The sequence below is a fragment of the Myxine glutinosa genome, chromosome 6, assembly GCF_964187855.1.
Source record: "Myxine glutinosa chromosome 6, kmMyxGlut1.1, whole genome shotgun sequence".
Lineage (NCBI taxonomy): Eukaryota > Metazoa > Chordata > Myxini > Myxiniformes > Myxinidae > Myxine > Myxine glutinosa.
This window is the reverse complement of record NC_136266.1, coordinates 17081535-17102581: the sequence shown is the minus strand read 5'-3', so window position 1 is coordinate 17102581 and position 21047 is coordinate 17081535. Positions and strand designations below refer to the sequence as shown.

The following is a 21047-nucleotide window of genomic DNA, read 5'->3' as shown; positions in this document are numbered from 1 at the left end:
CCCTGGCATGGGTGATAAGTTAGACAAGTTAGAAGCGCTATACAAGCATTGACCGCGAGTTAGCGCCGCGGGAGGACCGGATTAGGGAAATATCGGCGCGGTAAACTAAAAGGCAGGATTTTTCGGTGGATGGCCTCGGGGCGCTTCCTTGCGCCTTGTACGCATCACGAGCTGCTTCTTGCAAATGGGGGTCGTGCTGCCGTGCGCTGGGAGCGATCGCCTGGGCGCATGGACGGGAAAATGTTCCGTGCACGTTAATTAAATATCTTAAGGGAGATTAAGGTATGTCGGAGTAATACTCAATCTGAAGTAAACTAGAATGATTTGAGTTCTGGAGACAGAGTGCGTGTATTCGACGCATTCGGGTGGCCGAGTCAGGCGAATAAAGGATTAAAATGAGCCAGGTAAGATGCGGCTGGTTGCACCTTTATAAGGATATGGAAGAATAAGGATAAGAATGGGTAATAGATATTGGTGTTAAGAATACTCCGGCGTGAGTACTGTGTTAAGAGAAGGGTATTACAGATCGGGGGGCGGCCCGATCTTCGACCCGCTGGAGGGACTAGCCCAAGGAAGGTAGGACGATGAGTATTTTAAGTTAAGCTACGCACTGGATGTGTGTATCTGATAAACCCCCCCCCCCCCCTCAAGGCCTTCTTTGTCCCGTCTCAGGATTTAAGGCATGCACATCCGGTGCAGTTTTTACCCAAAGGAAGGAGTTCTGACAATATGCTATAGGCAGGTCAAGTATTAGCTCTTTCTGGACAAAAGATGAGGTTAGATCTGGAGAAATAAAACAGAGAGGATTATAATGTACGAGGTGTGTGGAATCCAGCTGTGAACACGCGAGCCGAGACATGCAGGCAGGTTGCCGGGGCAACGGAGTAGCTGCCTCGCGGGGAACAGCGAGGTGGGACAGAATCGAGACAGGAATGCGGACCATGCTGTGCACAAGCAGGGGACGCATTCGTGTGTGTGAACAATGCGAGTGATGAGGTAGCTTGAAGTGATGTGTTGGAGTGAGCACATGTATGTTGTGTGCTGAGTGGAAGCAGTGCTGCATTGTCGAGCATGCTTCCAAGGAAGACTTTGGGATGCTAGAGTTGGAAGCGTTTTGTTTTGTATCTCAAGGGAGATATTGGTTATTTCTTATATGTGGAAATAGGAAATGTTTATGTGATTTTTGGAGAAGGATAAATTAAACTGGAATCAGAAAAGCGCAGGTATCAGTTTAGATTTTGAGATGCCATGTGGGACTCAGTCTGCTGGGGAAAATTGGCAGGGAATAATGAGTATGTTATGGAGAGCATGTGTAGACAGGGCTTTAAAACAAGTGTTCAATTACATCCCCACATTAACGGCTCTCCAGATGTAGCAAGGGAGAATGGGAGTAAAAGTCAAAAATGATAGGCTGTCAACCGACTAGGTGTTTATTCAACGGCATGGCCGGGGCTTGTATTTGGCCGACTTGGGATGGCAGAATGCGTTGAATGAAGGCAAGAATGACATGTGATGCTGGCGTGTGCCATTTATGGGTGCTGAGTGTACATGACTGGTGGAGCGGGTGCGAGGATGCACGCTTGGATTAAAACATGTATTTAATTATCTGAGGATGTGTGCCGAGATGCAGTGTGGATCAATTAAGGGAGAGGGCACTTCGACTTTGTACATCCGTGGACTTTGCCATGCGTGTGAAAGCGCAAGTCGATGATTATAATAATGTCTTGTCCAGCACAATATTTTCGCAGTTATGGAATGTGCTCGAATTCCATGTTGGTGCAATGCGAGTGTGATTCCTGCCATGCATGCTGCGAGAGATACATTGTTTGTGATGGGACTGTGGCGAAAGGTTGGATAGCAATGTGTAGAATATAAGATGCGTCGGTACATTTGTGTTGATCGATGCGCCGAAAAAGAAGTTGGAGGCGCGTGGTGGAGTTGCAGGTGCGGACCAAAGCGGTGTCCGCGGTGTTTACTGGGGGTCGAAAGTCACTCCCTCAGTGTCTGCAGACTTGTCGTTCGGCAGTGTCGAAAGACAGGTTCGATTGTCGGTCTGTCTGCTTGATTTTCGGGTCTCACTCTGAGTATATGGTATATACTCTGAGTATATGGTCGTTTTCTGTTTTGTGCTTTAATGGTGGTTGATTTGACTTCCCTGAAAGGGGGACAATAAATATTTGGTGTTAGCTGTTGTCATTTCGGATGTTTGCAGTTGTAATGAGGAGCCAGTCTGTCTGTCCGACTGGGTGTGTCTGACTGCGTCTGCAGATATGGATCAAGGAGAAGCAGTGTCTGCGGTGTCTGTTATGGTGTCGAATGTCATTCACTGTGTCTGCTGACATGTCGTGTGACTATGGTGACTATGATGGTGTGTCCTGGCGGGAAGAATCGTGGCAGCCTACAGATTTGAATGGAATGGCCTCTGTGAGACCATCCTGTTAGTACGTTGGGGGTTCGTCTGTCTGTCTGTCTGTGAATGGAAACTCAGAAAATTGAACTGGACTTCGACAGAAGGCAGGTGGGTGGTCACCTGCTGTGAATTGTGGTGGAACATTTGTGATGTCCCCTAATACGAGGGGACGAATTGGTTTGTAAATGTGTTGTGCAGGTACTTTCTCTGTAGGTAGCCAAATTCTACCTGGGGTAAGTCAAGGTGGAGGGGAGTTGTCTCTGATGCCTTGCTCCACGGGGCAGTACTATTGTTGTCAAGTCTCATGTAATCTTGGTTAACGTATATCTACGGACAAGAGCTGCACTTTATTTTAGTAAGTGACTGGGAAAGTTTGTTTTAAAAAGTGCCAGTGGAGTTGTTTAGAGTTATGGAGGTCACAGCTCGCTGGAACCTCTTTGTTTATGTTTGGCTGGCTTACACTGGCTAGTGTATGGGAAAAAGGGGGACTGAAAATGCTTTGAATTTGCAGCCTGGCGGACAAGAGCTGTGTTTGGGAAGGTTAGAATCCAGCATTTTGCAGCCCTGAGCAGAGGGAATTGCCCATTGGGCATGTTTAGAATTTAACAGAGTGGTGGAGGTCTGTGGAAATATGAATCCAATGTTTGATGTATACTGTGTTGGTGTGCTCTGAGTTCGAAGGAAGATGATGCGATTATTTCAGATTTATCATAGTTAAGTTTGAGAAAGTTGATTTGAAGCCAGGATTTATTTCAGTGATGCAGTCCGTCAGGATAGAGTTGAGCAGTGGATTTGTGTCTGTTAGAGGTAAGATTTGAACCAAGAAAGGGCGGTGCCGGTAACGTTACAGGTGCGATTCCAGAGAGGGCCAATTAGGCACTTTGAAGTGATTTACATCGGAATGCATCTCTTGGAGGACTCCCGCTGTTCAAGGAAGGAAAGGTGTGAAATAGTGACGTCATCCTCGCTGGAAATGTGGTTGGGAATGGCAGGATTGACGCGAGAGTCACAGTGGGTGAAAAAATTGACCAACATGAGAATTAGGTCTATTTCAATAAATAGATCAGGTTATTTTCTTTTTATTATTTGTTTATTGGGCAGCTATTGGGCCAGAGGCTAAAACAGGTGTCTGCAACAGGTGCATGGGATGCTAAGAGAGGTATTAGAGGACATTGGATTAACTTTAAATTGAAATGAAAATTGAAAAGGTGGATTAGGAAAATGAGTTTGTTCAAATAATCGTGGCATCTGTGGGATGCAACAATTTTGTGCCAGAATAGTGTATGGGGAACCGTCGTCTGGGAAGCGTCGTTAAATGGCAGTAGGTTTAAACAGGTATTGAAAGGGTTCGTGCAATGTCATTTTGGGCACCACTCGACACAAGGGTGGTAGAGAGCTGAAGTGAATTCTGCCAATATGGTGCAATAGGGTGACAACTGAGTTTTGTTTGGAAAACTATTTGTTTGCAATCTTGGTTCGTACATAAGCTGGCAAAGAGATTATGCCAGTCTGAGGGAGTTTGTGTCCTTTGGATGGGAGCTGGAGCCTTGTAGGGTTGGGGCTTGTGGCTCGCCATTGTCTGTCTGCCAGTTATGGTGGGCAGAGGGAAGAGGGAGTGATACTGCTCTGGCCTCTTGCTTGGCAGAATTGAGTATTGCTGGTTTTACCCCTGTTCAAAATTGAGCTCTCGAGAGCTGATTAACATTAGGATGCATCTCTCGATGGACCCCTGGCTGGTCCGAGGTGTGAAATATGGTGACATTGTCTTGTGGACACTTTGTGAGTGGCTAGACATGCGCCTGAAAGGGGAAATTGTATTCATAACTCATGTGGGTTGTGTCTGAAGGAAAGGTTTGGGAGGAAGTGTGAAGAAGGTCGTGGAAAGTGCAAAGATGATTGGATTGGAAAGTCGACTCAGATGGATTATTTGTCAATGACAGGTGACTGCAGGAATTGTTGAGGAAGTAGAGGAAAAGGTTGTAAAAAGTTAATGGAAAAGACAGGAAATAAAGGAAAGTGGTTAGTTATGGACTGTTGTTTTTGTGATAAGAAGGTGATACAAGGGGTTGGCTTGCACTGGGGGGACCAATGAATGTAAAGTTTAAAAACGTTGTGTTAGATTGCTACATGCAGAATGACCCCAATCGAGGAGGTGATTGGGGGCTGGTGAAGATTGGATCACGGCTCTGCAGACCAGGTGAACAGAACTCCACCAGGTACGTGGGAATCACATCAATTGAATTATTGCTCAAAGGGAGGTGATAGAGCAAAATGAAGAAGATTGTCATGTGGACCGCAAGGCTAACCTCCGCTCTTGCAGGGAAATGGCTTTGGGAGGCTAGTTGTTGTTTTTGGTAGACTCTAGGTTCTAAAACCTAAGGCAAAATGCATAGGAGGGTAAAGTTGGTGATTGCGGATGGAGATTAGCTAGAGAACTTGGAGACGATTTCGTTATTTTTCAGATAATTTTTCCAGTGGGTATATACTGGTGTGAAATTCGTGTATCTAGGAAAGAAGGGAAAAAATGTCCAGGTATTGATAGGATAACAGTGAAATTTTGAAGGGGAGAATACCGATTATTTCCATTGACCAAATGGGGGGGAAATGGTTGGTAAATCATGTATTATTAGATGTAGGGAAGATGATTAAAAGGAAGGTATTTTCGGAAATTGGTGAAAGTAAATATGGCATTTGAATTTCCAGACACGACACAGGAAATGCGGCTATGAATAAGCCAACCATCTGAGAGATAAGGTAACTAAATGCCAATTGGTGGGACGGGGGGCTAGGAATTTGATCATGGTGTGTGTAAGAAAGTATTTTTCAGGATGGACGATGAAGAAACCGCCGTCGGAAGACCATGATCTTGACCACAGAGGCCGTCGACCTGAATGGGTCCTACAACAAGGCAGATGTGACCGGCGCTTCAGAAGATTGTATTGATTTTTGTGATGACTGTGATACTTGTGTTGAAAATCCCTTGTGGGAACTGGCTGATGCCTGTATTGATGTTTGTGATGACTGTGATACTTGTGTGGTAAACCCCTTGCGTGTACTGGCTAACGCCTCATGTATTACAAGCTCACAGCTGTACACCCCCTTCCGACCCAACTATGGATCTGATTGCGACGCTGGGTCTGGCAGTCGAGGGACCCAACATGGATATCCTAGACCCGCAAGCCGACCAGGCGTCCATAGGAGACTTTGACATAAAGGAAGTCCCTCTCTTTGCTTCAAATGTTTCGAATCTCTTTGCTTCAAGTGATTCGGATTTTAACACTCTGTACCCTGACCAGGAACATGAGACACAAGATACTGACAACATTATGTATTCCCCAGAACAGCAGCACGTGAGAGATCTCATGGGCATGATCGTTGATTAACTTCGAAGATCTGCAAGGACCGCATCTGCAAAGGGTGGGGGGAGCAAGTTCCGCAGGGGAGGTTGCTGGCCCCCTGGCGGAGCAGAACCTCATCTGGACCAGATGCCTTCGTTGTGGATCCAAAACGTTAATGGACTTTCATGTTCTGAGCCTTCATGTTCCAAACACGCACAACATGACACCTTTCAAACATGCATGCAAGGTACTTTATGTGCATGGCATGCCCTTGGAGGACACACATACAACACTCAATAAAGCCCGATGTGGCCACATATAACACTATACTCTTTTGCTTTGCAAATAAAGCCGATGTGGCCTGGTCTCTGTGATACGTAGTCTCGTAGAGACCAAATGGGGGAATGTCGAGATTATGCCATTGATTGTGCCTTATGTAATTGTGGTTTGCATTTAATAATGGATGCTTTGTGAAAAGGATTAAGCTTACTATGTTCCCTCTTATTTTGAACTATGTTTTATTGTCCAACTGTGCCAAAAAATGTAGAAAGATAGTGAAACCGCTTGCTCCGTTAGACCCCCTAGTAAAAACGCGTCTGTCTGTCCTTGACCAAAAGCCAACATGGAAGATAAGTTTTGAGAATGTCACGGTGCTCTTTCTCCCTCCCGCATCTTGCCCTTTGCTCATGCCAAAGAAGATAGGACAAGGGTGGGGGTACTGGTCAACGTTTCCCCCATTGTGTATTATACTGCTGAAACTTGCCAAAATTAGCGGAGATTTTTATCACACTCTGCAAGTATATAAGGAAGTTCTTTCTGTAAGGAACTCAGGAGTGTATGTGGCCATGCTGTTCGTCTGTGAATGGTATGACTCTTACACCCTCCACAGCGCTGTGATATTGGTTCATCATTAAATCTTGTTATCTCTTGAACTCAAGGTGTGGAACATGGTTCTATTCTCGACATATATATATATATATATATATATATATATATATATATATATATATATATAGTTGCGGATCCCGGGTCTGTCGACGTACTAAGGGGGGGTTTATGACCCCGTTTCCCCTCAGACTCCGGGTCCACTGGGCTGTCGGTGGCGACGAAGCTCACGCCTGACGAGTTGCGAAGCAACCTCAATCGCCAATCTCCCAACCACGTGCCGAGGGTTACTGGTCACTAAACCCAAATACCTTCAAAGACACGTGGCCAGAAAGACCGGGTATTAAACCTCCTCACAATTCACACCCAATTCCGATAGAGTGCGCCGAGCAGTTTTGCGTGGGGCGAATTGCCATTTTATTCTGCGTGATTGATGGGCCTGATTGAGTAGTCAAATTCGGTTTCGGACGATGCTAGGCCAATAAAGAAAAGACGATACGAACAGGTTGAAAACAACAAAATGTGCATGCCTTTTATTTACAAGGCACAAAAAAGAGACGAGGGGGCAGGCTTATCAATTCTTACCTCGCCTAAATCCTGACAGGCACCTTGCACACACACACACACACACACACACACACACACACACACACACACACACGGAATGAATCACACCGGTTAAACTTGTACCGATGGACCTGCCGACACTGACTTGGGTCCACCAGCTCCTGTGCGCAGTGCACGGATCGATCCGGACGTGCAGGTTGAAGGGAAATCAGCCAGGAGGACAAACGTCCACTTTGTTGAAGAACCGGCATGGGGAACGAAGTAGGAGCGCAGAATGGACGGACCAGCACGTAGGACAGCCAGATTCAAGACGAACGACGAGAGAGACGTAGCTTGCAGGTTAGAGAGGGCGGCCGGATCAGAGAAAGAGTCCGAAATGTGATGAACCCTGGTTTATATCGGACCCTAAAGGCTTTCCAGAATGTTCAACAGCCTCCCATTGGCCGAGGTTGGTCACATGCGGTCATTCCCTCCCACCTCCTTTAGGAAGGTTTTATTCCTCCTTCCCTCTTTCATTCGGGGAGGTTTTACAACCCACCATTGGTTGCCTGCTGGTGACATGTCCACGACCCCTCATTGGTCTCTTGCTGGACGTGGGCTCGACCTGATTGGTCGCCTGCTGGTTACCTGTCATTGGTCGCTTGTTGGTCACATGGCCTGTTCGTTTAGCCACGCCTCCCTGCACATGAAAACGTCTTCCGTCAACCACACGGAGGTTTGAAATCCTGCCTAACTCAACGCATATTGGTGTGGATTACTAAACATTGGCAGGGGAGCTAATCTTTACATTTAATAAGAAATAACTAACTACTGCAGGCTACATGTCATGCAATTAACTATAGGGGGTTTGCCTTTATTGCAAAACCACAACAATATTGTATTAGGTGGTTGTACCCACATCTGTCAGAGTTGGAACAAAAAATTTGTGCATATATTGTCCAACAACATTTCTAAATTGTGGCATTATTTGATGAGAATCCTAACCATTTACCAAAGTTTAAACATTTGCATGCAATTTCAAAATAATTGTTATTTTAAATCACTCCAACGGTTTCACACAACTGCTTTTAATTGAACTCAAGTCACTCCTATTATTGTCAGCCCTGCAGACACCACTGAAATGTACATGGGTCTTGGTTCAAAGCGACATTCCCCCGACAGCACGGACTGACGATTTCCTGTGAAGCATGAATTTAATGAATCGTGCATGGTTTTTCAAATAGTACATTGTACTTAAAACTGGTACGAGGTACATTATTCAACACCTGTTACCCGTTAGCGTACAGTTTTGATCGGTTTCATGTTTTCCTTGAATCTCTCTGCATGTGCTACAAGAAAAACTACTACCTCCATTTTCATTACTACCACCCCATAAAAAAACTCAAAATAATGATGAGATTAATATTAAAACGCAGAAGGCGGCCTGAATGATAAAGAGTGGAGATGCAATCGCTGACCACCGGGTGTTAACCCACAATCGCTCTTACAGCGCCTCAGGTTGCCGCGAACGGCGTATCGGAAGGCACCAAGCCTGCATCTCCTGTATTATATCTGCGATTATTATACAATTCAGAATAATGATGAGATTAATAATAAAACTCAGAAACCAGTCCGAATAATAATAATAATGAGTGGAGATGCAGCCTCGGACCATCTGCCGTGAACAACACCACTGTGCTCACAGCACATCCGGTTGCCGCGAATATTGTGTTTGAATGCGCCAGGCCGGCATCTCATGTTGTGCATCTTTGATTATATTATTCCAGTAAAATAATTTGGAATTGGAATGGCGACTCTGCTCTGATCCATCTACCTCATCACCCTGCACCATCACACCGGAATACTGTTATAGTGCAACACATGCTCTTGCTTTAATGCTCAATTCCACCTTTAGAGATATTTCTTCTGATATGACGGTCGGTGCACTCAGACGTGAATCATTTTGTATGTAAGAGCAATAAGGTTATTACTCCCTTTCGCCCTAAATACAGCAATTTATACGATGTAATCTCAGACACGTTTTTGCAGTTATTATCTATACATACAACATTACACAAATATTGCATTTCACATTAATCATGACATACCTCTTCTTCTCTCTTGTTTTAGCTCTTCCATGATTCTAAATATTGTATGTGTAGCGGCTACCGCTGGGTTTTCACAATCGCCTTGCACCTATCAAGGACGCGGAGCGATCACCATGCCGGGCTCGTCCAGGACGCCCGGGCAGGCCCGCGCTCAACTTGCCAGGCCTCGGTCGGGACGCCCGGGCATGCCCGGGCAGGCTCGCCCTCAACTTGCCAGGCCGCAGCCAGGACGCTGGGCCACGCCCCCTCTCGCTTTTCCTGGGCAAACGCTCCGGGATAATATGTATATATATTGCTGCCCGATAAACGGGCTTTTCAGAGTGCCTGAGTGTTTGGTTTGATTAAAGCAACTCGGATGAATTCCAGCTTTTTGTCGCGTCCATTCTTCCGATCGACGTGGGAGCCCCAGCTCCTTCATTGGTGACCTACCGACATGGACACGGCAGTCGCCCTTAAACTGCCTACCTTCTGGGAGGCCCACGCGGCGGTTTGGTTCGCACAGGCGGATTCCCTGTTCGCCCTGCGAGGCATCACGGCCGACGACACCCGCTTCCACCATGTGGTAGCAGCGCTCGGTTCGGCCACCGCGGCCCGCGCCCTGAGCCTCCTCGAGAGCCCGCCAGCCGCTGACAAATACGGCGCGATTAAGAAGCTTCTCCTCGACGCTTTCGCCCTCCCATCGGCGGAACGCGTACGGCACCTGCTCGACCTGCCCGAGCTCGACGACACGCGCCCTTCCGAGCGAATGGACTACATGCTTTCACTGCTCGGCGAGCACTCTCCGGCATTCCTGTTCCGGGAGCTGTTCCTCCGTCAGCTGCCTAACCCGGTACGCCTCGCCCTGGCAAGCACGACGATCACAGATCCCCGGGCCCTTGCCAGAGAAGCCGACAAGATCTCCGCCGCAGGACAGCGCATCGCAGCGGCGACATGGGACCCACCGCCGTCCGACGCAACACCCATGGCGCCCGAGCACCCGGCACGGTCGACGACCGAACTGCCGACGCAATTGGCGGCCGCTACACCGAGCCGACCACCTCCAGCACGACGACCGGGGCCTCCACCTGACCAAGCGTGGTGTTACTATCATGCCAGGTTCGGACAGAAGGCCCGGACATGCCGACCCCCGTGCACCTTCGGCAGGCCGGGAAATGGCCGGGCCGGCGTTCATTACCAGCCATGAGCGCCGGCCACACGGGCAACTTACTGTTCATCACGGATAAAGCGTCCGGACGGCGCTTCCTGTGCGACACCGGCGCCCAACTGAGCGTCATACCCGCCTCTGACCAGGACAGGCAATCCGCGGTTTGCGGCCCCTCCTTGGTTGCGGCCAACGGATCGACCATCCGCACCTTCGGCCCGCGCAACGTCACCCTCTGCTTCGGCGGCCAACGCTTTGCTTGGACGTTTGTAACCGCAAACGTGCCCATGGCTCTGCTAGGCGCCGACTTCCTCTGCGCACACGGACTGCTGGTGGACGTCCAATGGCGTCGTTTAATCAACGCCGAAACCTTCAGCTCCCTGGTATGCACATTGAGCAGCTCCGCGCCGACCGAGCTGGCATGCGCCGTCCCGGCGGCGAACGAGTTTGCTCGCCTGCTCACGGAGTTCCCGGCCCTCACGCGGCCGACGTTTTCGGCCGTCGCAGTACGGCATGGGATCGAGCACCACATACCAACCACGGGCCCGCTGGTCTACGCCAGGGCCCGCCGCCTCGACCCAGCCAAGCTCGCCGTGGCGAAGGCCGAATTTGACGCGTTGGAGCACCTCGGCATCGTGCGGCGCTCCGATAGCGCGTGGGCCTCGCCACTGCACATCGTGCCAAAGCCGGGGGGTGGATGGCGCCCGTGTGGCGACTACCGCCGTCTCAATGACACTACCACCCCCGACAGGTACCCGATCCCGCATATCCAAGACTTCTCCGCCCGTCTGGCGGGACGGGTCATTTTTTCGAAAATTGATCTCATACGGGGATATCACCAGGTACCTGTCAGGGCGGCCGACGTCCCTAAAACGGCAGTCATCACGCCGTTCGGCTTATTCGAATTCTTGCGGATGCCGTTTGGTCTCAAGAACGCGGCTCAGGCGTTCCAGCGCTTGATGGACGGCGTGCTGCATGACCTGCCGTTCCTTTTCGTTTACCTGGACGACATCCTCGTCGCCAGCACGTCCCGGGCTGAGCACCTCCTCCACCTCCGAACACTGTTCGGGCGCCTCAGCGAGCACGGCCTCATCGTCAACCCGGCCAAATGCCACTTCGGCACGACGGCCGTTGATTTTTTGGGCCACCACATCACCAAGAACGGGGCCGTGCCACTGCCACCCAAGGTCCAGGCCATCACCACGTTCCCGCGTCCCCGCACCATAAAGGCCCTGCAGGAATTCCTGGGAATGGTGAATTTTTATCACCGCTTCGTGCCCCGCGCTGCTCAACTCATGCGGCCCCTCTACAAAGCCCTCCGGGGCAAGCCGGCCAAGCACGACATCGCCTGGTCCGCAGCAATGGATGCGGCCTTCCAAAGCTCAAAGCGGGCCCTCGCCGACGCAACACTGCTCGCTCACCCGGTGCTCAACGCTCCCATCGCCCTCAACACGGATGCCTCCGACTACGCGGTGGGCGCCGTACATGAGCAATGGGTGAACGGGGTTTGGCAGCCACTCGCTTTTTTCAGCCGGCAGCTCCGGCCGAACGAGCTCAAATACAGCACGTTTGACCGGGAGCTCCTCGGTCTACACCTGGCCGTCCGCCATTTCCGCCACCTCCTGGAGGGCCGACCTTTCACGGCGTTCGTCGACCACAAGCCGTTGGTTTACGCCATGGCCAAGGTCACGGAGCCGTGGTCGGCCCGCCAACAGCGCCACCTCTCCGCCGTGTCGGAGTTTACCACGGACATCTGGCACGTCGCCGGCAAAAACAACGCCGTGGCCGACTGTCTTTCCCGGGCCAGCGCGAACGCGGTCCACCTGGGCGTGGACTTTGCGCTTATGGCGGCGGACCAAACCACCGACACCACGGTGCAAGCCCTCCGGGCGGCGGACACGGGCCTCCGCCTGGCCGACATCCCCTTCGCGGACACTGTCCTGCTCTGCGACGTCTCCCAAGGCCAGCCTCGCCCCATCGTGCCCGTCACCTGGCAACGCCGCATCTACGCCTCCCTCCACGGCCTTTCCCACCCGGGCCGGAAAGCTTCCCAGAAGCTGATGTCGGCGCGATTCGTCTGGCACGGCCTTCTTCGGGACGTCCGCGATTGGACCAGCACCTGCACGGCCTGCCAACGGGCCAAGGTCCACCGACACACCCAGGCCCCGCTGGCACCTTTCACCGTGCCCGAACGACGTTTCGACCACGTCAACGTGGATCTGGTGGGCCCCCTCCCCCCGTCACGGGGGTTCACACACCTGCTCACCATGGTGGACAGGAACACCAGGTGGCCGGAGGCCTTTCCCCCCGTCTCCACCACCACCGCCGACGTGGCGCAGGCTTTCATCGCCACCTGGGTCGCCCGCTTCGGCGCACCGGCGGACATCTCGTCAGACCGCGGACCACAGTTCACCTCCGAGCTGTGGGGCGCGGTCGCCCGCAACCTGGGGGTCAAGCTCCACCGTACTACGGCCTACCACCCCCAAGCAAACGGGTTGTGCGAGCGATTCCACCGCTCCATGAAGGCCGCGCTCATGGCCGGCCTTCAAGACGGCGGTTGGGCCGACCGGCTGCCGTGGGTCCTTTTGGGCCTCCGCACGGCCCCCAAGGAGGACCTCCAGGCATCCACCGCCGAGCTTGTCTATGGCCAGGCGCTACGCGTCCCGGGCGAATTCGTGCCCGACGCTACCAGTCCCTGGTCCGCAGCTCACCAGCGCTCGGACCTCCAGGAGGCCGCCCGACGGTTTGCCCCCGTGCCAACATCCCACCACGGTGACCCCCAGTCCTACGTCCCCCCAGCACTTCGCACAGCGGAGTATGTTTTTGTGCGTCACGACGCACATCGGGGGCCACTCCGGCCACCGTACGACGGGCCCTTCCGGGTGCTGCGACGGGACGACAAGTCGTTCGTCATCGACATCGGCGGCAGGTCGGACCGGATTGCGGTGGACCGCCTCAAGCCGGCGCACGTGGACGTCGACCACCCACCACGGGTGGCCCTTCCGCCGCGGCGAGGCCGCCCCCCGTCCACGGTGCCCCCCACTCGACCGCCCACCACCACACCGGACCCCCTCCCACGACCCGCCAGGGGTCGCTTCAGCCGGGTCATCAGGACCCCCCTCAAATTGACCCTGCCGGTGCAAGTCGATTCTGGGGGGACGTGTATAGCGGCTACCGCTGGGTTTTCACAATCGCCTTGCACCTATCAAGGACGCGGAGCGATCACCATGCCGGGCTCGTCCAGGACGCCCGGGCAGGCCCGCGCTCAACTTGCCAGGCCGCAGCCAGGACGTTGGGCCACGCCCCCTCTCGCTTTTCCTGGGCAAACGCTCCGGGATAATATGTATATATATTGCTGCCCGATAAACGGGCTTTTCAGAGTGCCTGAGTGTTTGGTTTGATTAAAGCAACTCGGATGAATTCCAGCTTTTTGTCGCGTCCATTCTTCCGATCGACGTGAGAGCCCCAGCTCCTTCATATTCATCATTTTCTTATTACAAATATTCCCTTATTACAAGTTATACATGTACTAAGTTTGAATACACTGTCAAACCTTTACTAAATCTGTATTTCCTCATCTTCAAGTTCAGGATCTGTGCATGTTGGACATTGGATCGCGCAGTTCTTCCTTTCCCTTCTTAAAAGCTAAGTTTTACGGACAAGATCTGTCATGTCTTTCTGTTGTTATATTTTTGTCCGTGTTGCTGTTTGTGTTTTTATCCAACTTTCCGTGTTAAGCCATACCTTGTTATGTTGTATCGTTGAATTTGTATCTCTGCGATTGTCCGGCCTACTTATCCATGCCTCAGTTCATCGACATGCAAATTCTGTCTGTACTCTGATGCTACATGCCTCGTTCCACTTCCTTTCTTCTTTCTGGAGTGTATTGCCCTTTCAGCTGCTTTAATGTTATCCTGTTCCCTCCTCCTCGCATCAAAAAAACAAACTTCTTTTTTCACTCCAAAAAAAAACAAAAACAGAAACTTATTCTGCCTGTACTTCCTTCATTCTTTATCCCTTCCTTTTCTCAATATCTATAAACTGATTCTTGATTGAATGAAAGCATTCCTCCACATCATGCCCCTCTTTCTGCATCCCCTCATCTCACATCTCAAAGCTTCCTCCTCACCCTGCTCCCTCCCATCTTCCCACTCACCCTGCCTCCTCCCATCTTCCCACTCACCCTGCCTCCTCCCATCTTCCCACTCACCCTGCCTCCTCCCATCTTCCCACTCACCCTGCCTCCTCCCATCTTCCCACTCACCCTGCCTCCTCCCTTCTTCCCACTCACCCTGCCTCCTCCCATCTTCCCACTCACCCTGCCTCCTCACATCTTGCCACTCACCCTGCATCCTCACATCTTCCTCCTCACCAGCCTCTCTCAGCTTTCCCTCATCCCACTTCCTCTCAGATTCCACCCTGTCCTACCACCTCTCAGCTCCCCCTTCCCCTCCCAGCTCCCCCCCCCCCCCAATCCCACAACATCCTAGCTTCCCGCCTTGTACTGTCTACACTGGCATCCATTATATGCACAACACCAAACCTTCCTCCCAAAGGCCTTCATCGGCAGCTTGATGGAGTATTGCTCCCCCTTCTGGGCTGGCTCCCCTGCTTCACATGTTGATCAGACTGACTCCATGGTAACCAAGGCCTTCAAGATCATTGGAATATCCTGTGATGAAGTTGAGTCTATGGGACTATCACACTGCTATCGGACACAGGTCAGTGGTCTCTCTGCATTCTTCTGCCTCCTTTCAGGTCTTGCACCTTTCTGCTCTTTGTGTTCTCTGTCCCCCCTCCCCCCCACCCTCCCCCACCAGATTTCTCCAGGGTGCGTGCCCTCTGCTAACTACCCCCTTCTGCAGAAACTCCCAAAATCTAGAATCACTGCTCACCTATACACGTTGATTCCTCTTCATTCGCACCTGTTGAACCAACTTCTACATTCTCATCAAACTCGTTTCTTCTCTCCAAGTCCACAAGACATCCAAAACCATGATATTTTCTACCACCGTTAATCGTCCCCAAGCTCTCTTTCCAAGTTTCTCATTTTTCCTTCCTGAGAGTTTGTGGCTGCATCCGTATTGTCCACTCCATGCAGTGTCCTACCCGAGCGCTTATTCTTCCCCACATCCTTTATTTCTCCAACTCCCCCTGTATTTTGTTCCTCAATCCTGTTGGTGTGTTTACCCCCTCTCTTTCTACTGTTCCTTTTGTTCTGTTAAATCCAGATCTCTTGTATGTTCTCGCTCCTCCACGAGCCTTGACTGTATACAAAGAAAAATGGAACGTGGTTTTGTGCTGTGTGGGAGAAGGGTGGCCAGTGTATACGATAGCACAAGGTCATGCCATGTACTTGATGTGTGCCAATGTAAAAATGGGGTCATGCTCTGTTTCATTATGATAAGGCCGTGCGTGCTCTTGGCAGCACTGGGTAAAGTTACGGTGAGTGAAGCGTTGCTGCATGTTGAGGGGGCAGTGTAGTCTTTGAAAGGTCGGCCGAGGTGTCTGCAGGTGCCAGGTGGTGTTGTATAAAACAACTATATGCAATGCCAAGAGACGTGCCCTATACAACAAGGTGACCAGTGGCAGTGCCTTCGAGCCTCGGGTTCGGCAACGCACTAGCCCAGGCGACACACCACCTTAATCCATCACCGTGCTGTATTCCTCCTCTCCAGCTTGGACTCCGGACGTTAGGACACATCGATAAACCAAGGTGCGTCAGCTGCTATCCCGTGTACACTTAAGCGTTGCATTGGATTGCCCTTGCCTATTTTAACAGACCACATGGGGCTGATAAAAGGCCATCTGCATAGTACCTGAACAGCTTTGCCATGTAACAAATGCAATAGCAAGTTTGAAAAAAGTCCTGAATCCATCATCGTAATCCACAGCTTCACGCTCTTCTAAATCTCATCGTTGTGCTTGGATGAGACTGTACAGCTCACCTTTAAAATGCCTGTGCTCACTGATTCTTCTGATACTTCCAGAAATGTGTTTTCCTGTTTTTTTCTGCATCCCTGCACTGCTCATAATAACTGGAGTCGAGCGGAGAGCTTTCCGACGTGGAAATAAATCTCTTTTAACCCCTTCCCTCTGCTTTTCCCCTGTTTCCTCCTTCCAAAGTCATGGCAGATGAGTGGGAATAACGCATCGATCGTATTAAGGAAAGAATCTAGAGATGTAGTATTCCATGTCCCTTGCTTTCCACAACCTCCTCGTTACATTTAAGATGTGGTGACATTTTCAAATTAAATCTGAACGATTGCAATTGCAAAACAAATATCTTAGATGGATTTGGAGACCACGAAAAACGTACATAAAGTCCCGATACTATTGCTATGGTGCCTTAATCCCTTTTATCCCACCTTAGCTAAGGTTCCATGCCAAAGCCAAGTCATTGCCTTGGATGTTACTTATAACTCCATTATTCTGGGATTCATTTATTAACAGCAGGAAATTCGAGGAGTTAAAAAGAAACCCAGTCCAAAAAAACCCCCAAGCATTTGACACATCAAAGTTGCAGTACCTCCACATCATTGCTGGCAACTCCACACAGTAAATGAGGAATAAAAGGGCAGCAGGAATCTTGGGAGTCATCCGAGAAAGAGATCAAGAAGATTATGAGGATCAAACTAGCTACCTGTAGCCATTAGTAGGAGCGTTGCTCATGAGATGTGAAAGAGATACCAAAGATGCAAAAAAGTTATTTTGCTTCAAAATTTACAGAAGGGTGAAAAGTGTTCCTCACAGTCGTGTGACAGGGTTACCTTTCCTGGAGTGAAGGATGAACTCCTCTAAGAGATGATAATGATCACGGAGGAAGTTAAAGAGAAGAGTACCGCATATAAAACTCTGGGACCAGATACTCATACTAGTTTACAAAGCCCGTTCTCACCTCAACTTTTGTTTGCCTCAAAATCTTCTGTCCCAAACCAATCTCTCTCTGTACCCACCTTACCCAGGCATACCCAGCTGCTCCTGGACTCTGTGTCCTTCTCTCCTGTCAAGGTGGAGAAGTTTCTGTCAAAGTTTCTGCTTCTGCTGTCTCAACAATGGATGGAGGTCCTCAATGCCAAACAGGAAATCAGAGCTGTCTCCCTTGACATATCAAGTGCCTTCGATACGGTCTGGCACCCCACTCTGCTCACCAAACTCTCCTCTTATGGTATCCATGGAAATCTCCACGCATGGCTTGTGGACTTTCTCACTGGTCACAGTCAACGTGTGGCCCTGAATGGGTTTCTCTCATCTCCCCTTCCTGTTCAGGCTGGAGTTCTTCAAGGCAGTGTTCTGGGCCCTGTACTTTTTCTGGTCTTCATCAATGATCTCTCCGACTCTCTGGAAAATCCTCTCTATCTCTTTGCTGATGACCCCACTCTCTGCCGCTCCATACCTCATCCCTCAGATCGGCAGTCTGCAGCTCGGCAGAGCAAGTTCAGAGTCCAGTCCGGAGTCCAGTCGGCAGCAGCAAGGCAGAGCAATCGGCAGATCACTCATTTTACTCTACGTGTGTTGCACATAGCGTGCAGTGAATTACACCTCCCTGGTCCATGTATTTATTGTTATTAAAAAAAAAACTTTTCTGTACACCGCCCTTGAGGTTCGGTTTGTAAGCCACCGTCTACAATTCCAATAGAAGAGACATAATTACTCTTTTATGGAAATTGTTTTTTAAGTTTGATTTATCCTCACAAATAGACCGTAGTGAAAAGGTTTCCTTTAAAACCTACCCTTATGAAGGGGGACAGACAAATTTATTTACAACACTACTTTTTAAGGGCCCCAAGTATTCCCACCTTGTTAAACTTTTGATGACGCCCCATGAGAAACATCGTGGTGACGGTTCATAGCCGGGTGAAAATTCAAACTCAGGCTAGACAACTCGAACGCGGGTGCATAAACATCTAAACTATCCTGCCAAACTTTGGGAGTACTAACTACATTATCCACATCAGCTGATAATATGAAGCTGTGGCCAAAATTAGTAGGACGAAAAAGAAATGCAGGAAAGTTTGGATGATTGGCTCGGTAGTGCAAGATCTCATTTTATGTTTGTAAGAGACAATTTATTTATTTTTGTTCGCAAATACGGTAGAATTTTTGACCCTTCTCCTTCCTCCCATTGCCTAACACATGCCTCTTGCCATTAATCAAAGTGAGCCAACATGGACTAGAGACATTGTTGGTCTCCACCAGCAAAACATCCAAAGGTCATCCATCATCCAGAAAGCTGAAATGGCAACCCTGTTTTGGGACATTAACAGTTTAATTTGTGTGGGATCTTCTGCTTTTACATTCTTTACCAAAGTTAGGTAACGCTAGTTTTGAGTACAAAACATGCAAAACCTTGTACCATCGGGATTATTGGATGATGAAGCCAGATGAAAGTGCATGGGTGTGGACAAGGACAGTTATCCTGAATCAGGTGGAAAAGAGAGGGAAAAAACCCAAAACGAACATCTCTTATTACGAGGTAAAATACCTGGTCAGTTGGATAAAATGTTGGTCACCTGCAGTCACCACAGATGACGAAGAACAGGCAAACTCTTTGATTGCACACATGTTGACATGGACGATCACAAATAATTCACCAGCCTTAGGTTTGTTGATAAAAAGTCATAATTTTGACAGTGATTGGCTGGTGCCACGACATCGATCAGGGATTGGCCAGTGCCACGACATTGATAAGTGATGGGCCGGTGCGACGACATCGATCAGTGATGGGCCGGTGCCACGACATCGATCAGTGATGGGCCGGTGCCACGACATCGATAAGTGATGGGCCGGTGCCACGACATCGATCAGAGATGGGCCGGTGCCACGACATCGATAAGTGATGGGCCGGTGCCACGACATCGATCAGTGATGGGCCGGTGCCACGACATCGATCAGAGATGGGCCGGTGCGACGACATCGATCAGTGATGGGCCGGTGCCACGACATCGATCAGTGATAGGCCGGTGCTCGGACATCTATCAGTGATGGGCCGGTGCTACTACATCGATCCTCTAGGGCTTTGATTGCTGCTGTGAGGTTAAAATCATTGTAAAGTAGAACGACACTCGGCATACTTCCGCCAGGGTGAACAGTTTACGTTTTGTATCCACTGATAGGTCAGATCTGGATTCTGACCTGAACCAAAATGTAATCGGCTTGTTCGTGTCACGTACCCAACGCATCCACCAATTTTCGTTATATTCCCTCCACGGCTCCACAACGTTTTGAGACATCGTGCTATATATAGTTTTTGGCCCTACCACTCCATGGTGAAGCATCACTTAAAAAGTCTCGGATCGAGATCCAAATCTTCACCAAAGTTGAATCAATTCGTCCTTGTCATATACCACACCTGCCCACCAAATTTCATCCGAATCCGTTCACAACGTTTTGAGATATCCTGCTCACAGATAGACAGACAGACAGACGGGTGAAAACGCAACCTCCGCCCACCTTCACGCAACCTCAGTCCACCTTCACGCATCCTCAGCCCAACTTCACGCATCCTCAGTCCACCTTCACGCAACCTCCGTCCACCTTCATGCAACCTCCGTCCACCTTCACGCATCTCCGTCCACCTTCATGCAATCTCAGTCCACGTTCACGCAACCTCAGTCCACCTTCACGCATCCTCAGTCCACCTTCACGCAACCTCCGTCCACCTTCACGCAACCTCCGTCCACCTTCACGCAATCTCCGTCCACCTTCACGCAACCTCAGTCCACCTTCACGCAACCTCAGTCCACCTTCACGCAACCTCAGTCCACCTTCACGCAACCTCCGCCCACCTTCACGCAACCTCAGTCCACCTTCACGCAACCTCCGTCCACCTTCACGCAACCTCCGTCCACCTTCACGCATCCTCAGTCCACCTTCACGCACCCTCAGTCCACCTTCACGCACCCTCAGTCCACCTTCACGCAACCTCAGTCCACCTTCACGCAACCTCAGTCCACCTTCACGCAACCTCAGTCCACCTTCACGCAACCTCAGTCCACCTTCACGCAACCTCCGTCCACCTTCGCGCAACCTCCGTCCACCTTCGCGCAACCTCCGTCCACCTTCACGCAACCTCCGTCCACCTTCACGCAACCTCCGTCCACCTTCACGCATCCTCAGTCTACCTTCACGCACCCTCAGTCCACCTTCACGCACCCTCAGTCCACCTTCACGCAACCTCCGTCCACCTTCACGCAACCTCCGCCCACCTTCAGTGGTAGAGGTAAATATTCGGTCATTCACTGTTCTCCCAGGTAGCATAATCCCCCCGGTTTCATTCCTGTTCTAACGTTATTTTTGCTTCTTGTACCAAGTTGTACAACCTCGTGATGCTGTGCGCTCCTTGTCTTCCTCCAACAGTTGTCCTGAACTATTCTGCCAGATTTTTATCCTCTATCATGTCACTCATAAACTACCTGTTGTTTCTTCTCAGGAATGTCTGGCATGTAATTCTCCGACTGTGTAATTCAGAATAACGAGAGAGAAAAATATAAGTTTTATTTCTCGCACAATTCAGCAAATGGAAAATTTGATTGAATAATGATTTTATTCTCAATTAGTCAGTTTAAGTCAAGATTTATGGATTTCAAGGTTTATAGTATTGTTGCGGATCCCGGGTT

General features: G+C 50.1%; 1 long non-coding RNA gene across 2 annotated transcripts; it reads left to right on the top strand.

Moving 5' to 3' along the window:
* The first annotated feature begins 788 nt into the window (after positions 1 to 788).
* LOC137438945 (uncharacterized) lies at positions 789 to 6680 on the top strand. 2 transcript variants are annotated; one of them, XR_013623774.1, is made up of 2 exons: positions 789 to 996; positions 4530 to 6680. It is a non-coding gene; the product is annotated as an uncharacterized LOC137438945 (long non-coding RNA). The 2 variants fall into 2 exon arrangements; XR_013623773.1 differs by lacking the exon at positions 789 to 996 and adding an exon at positions 3812 to 4350.
* Positions 6681 to 21047: the final 14367 nt, after the last annotated feature.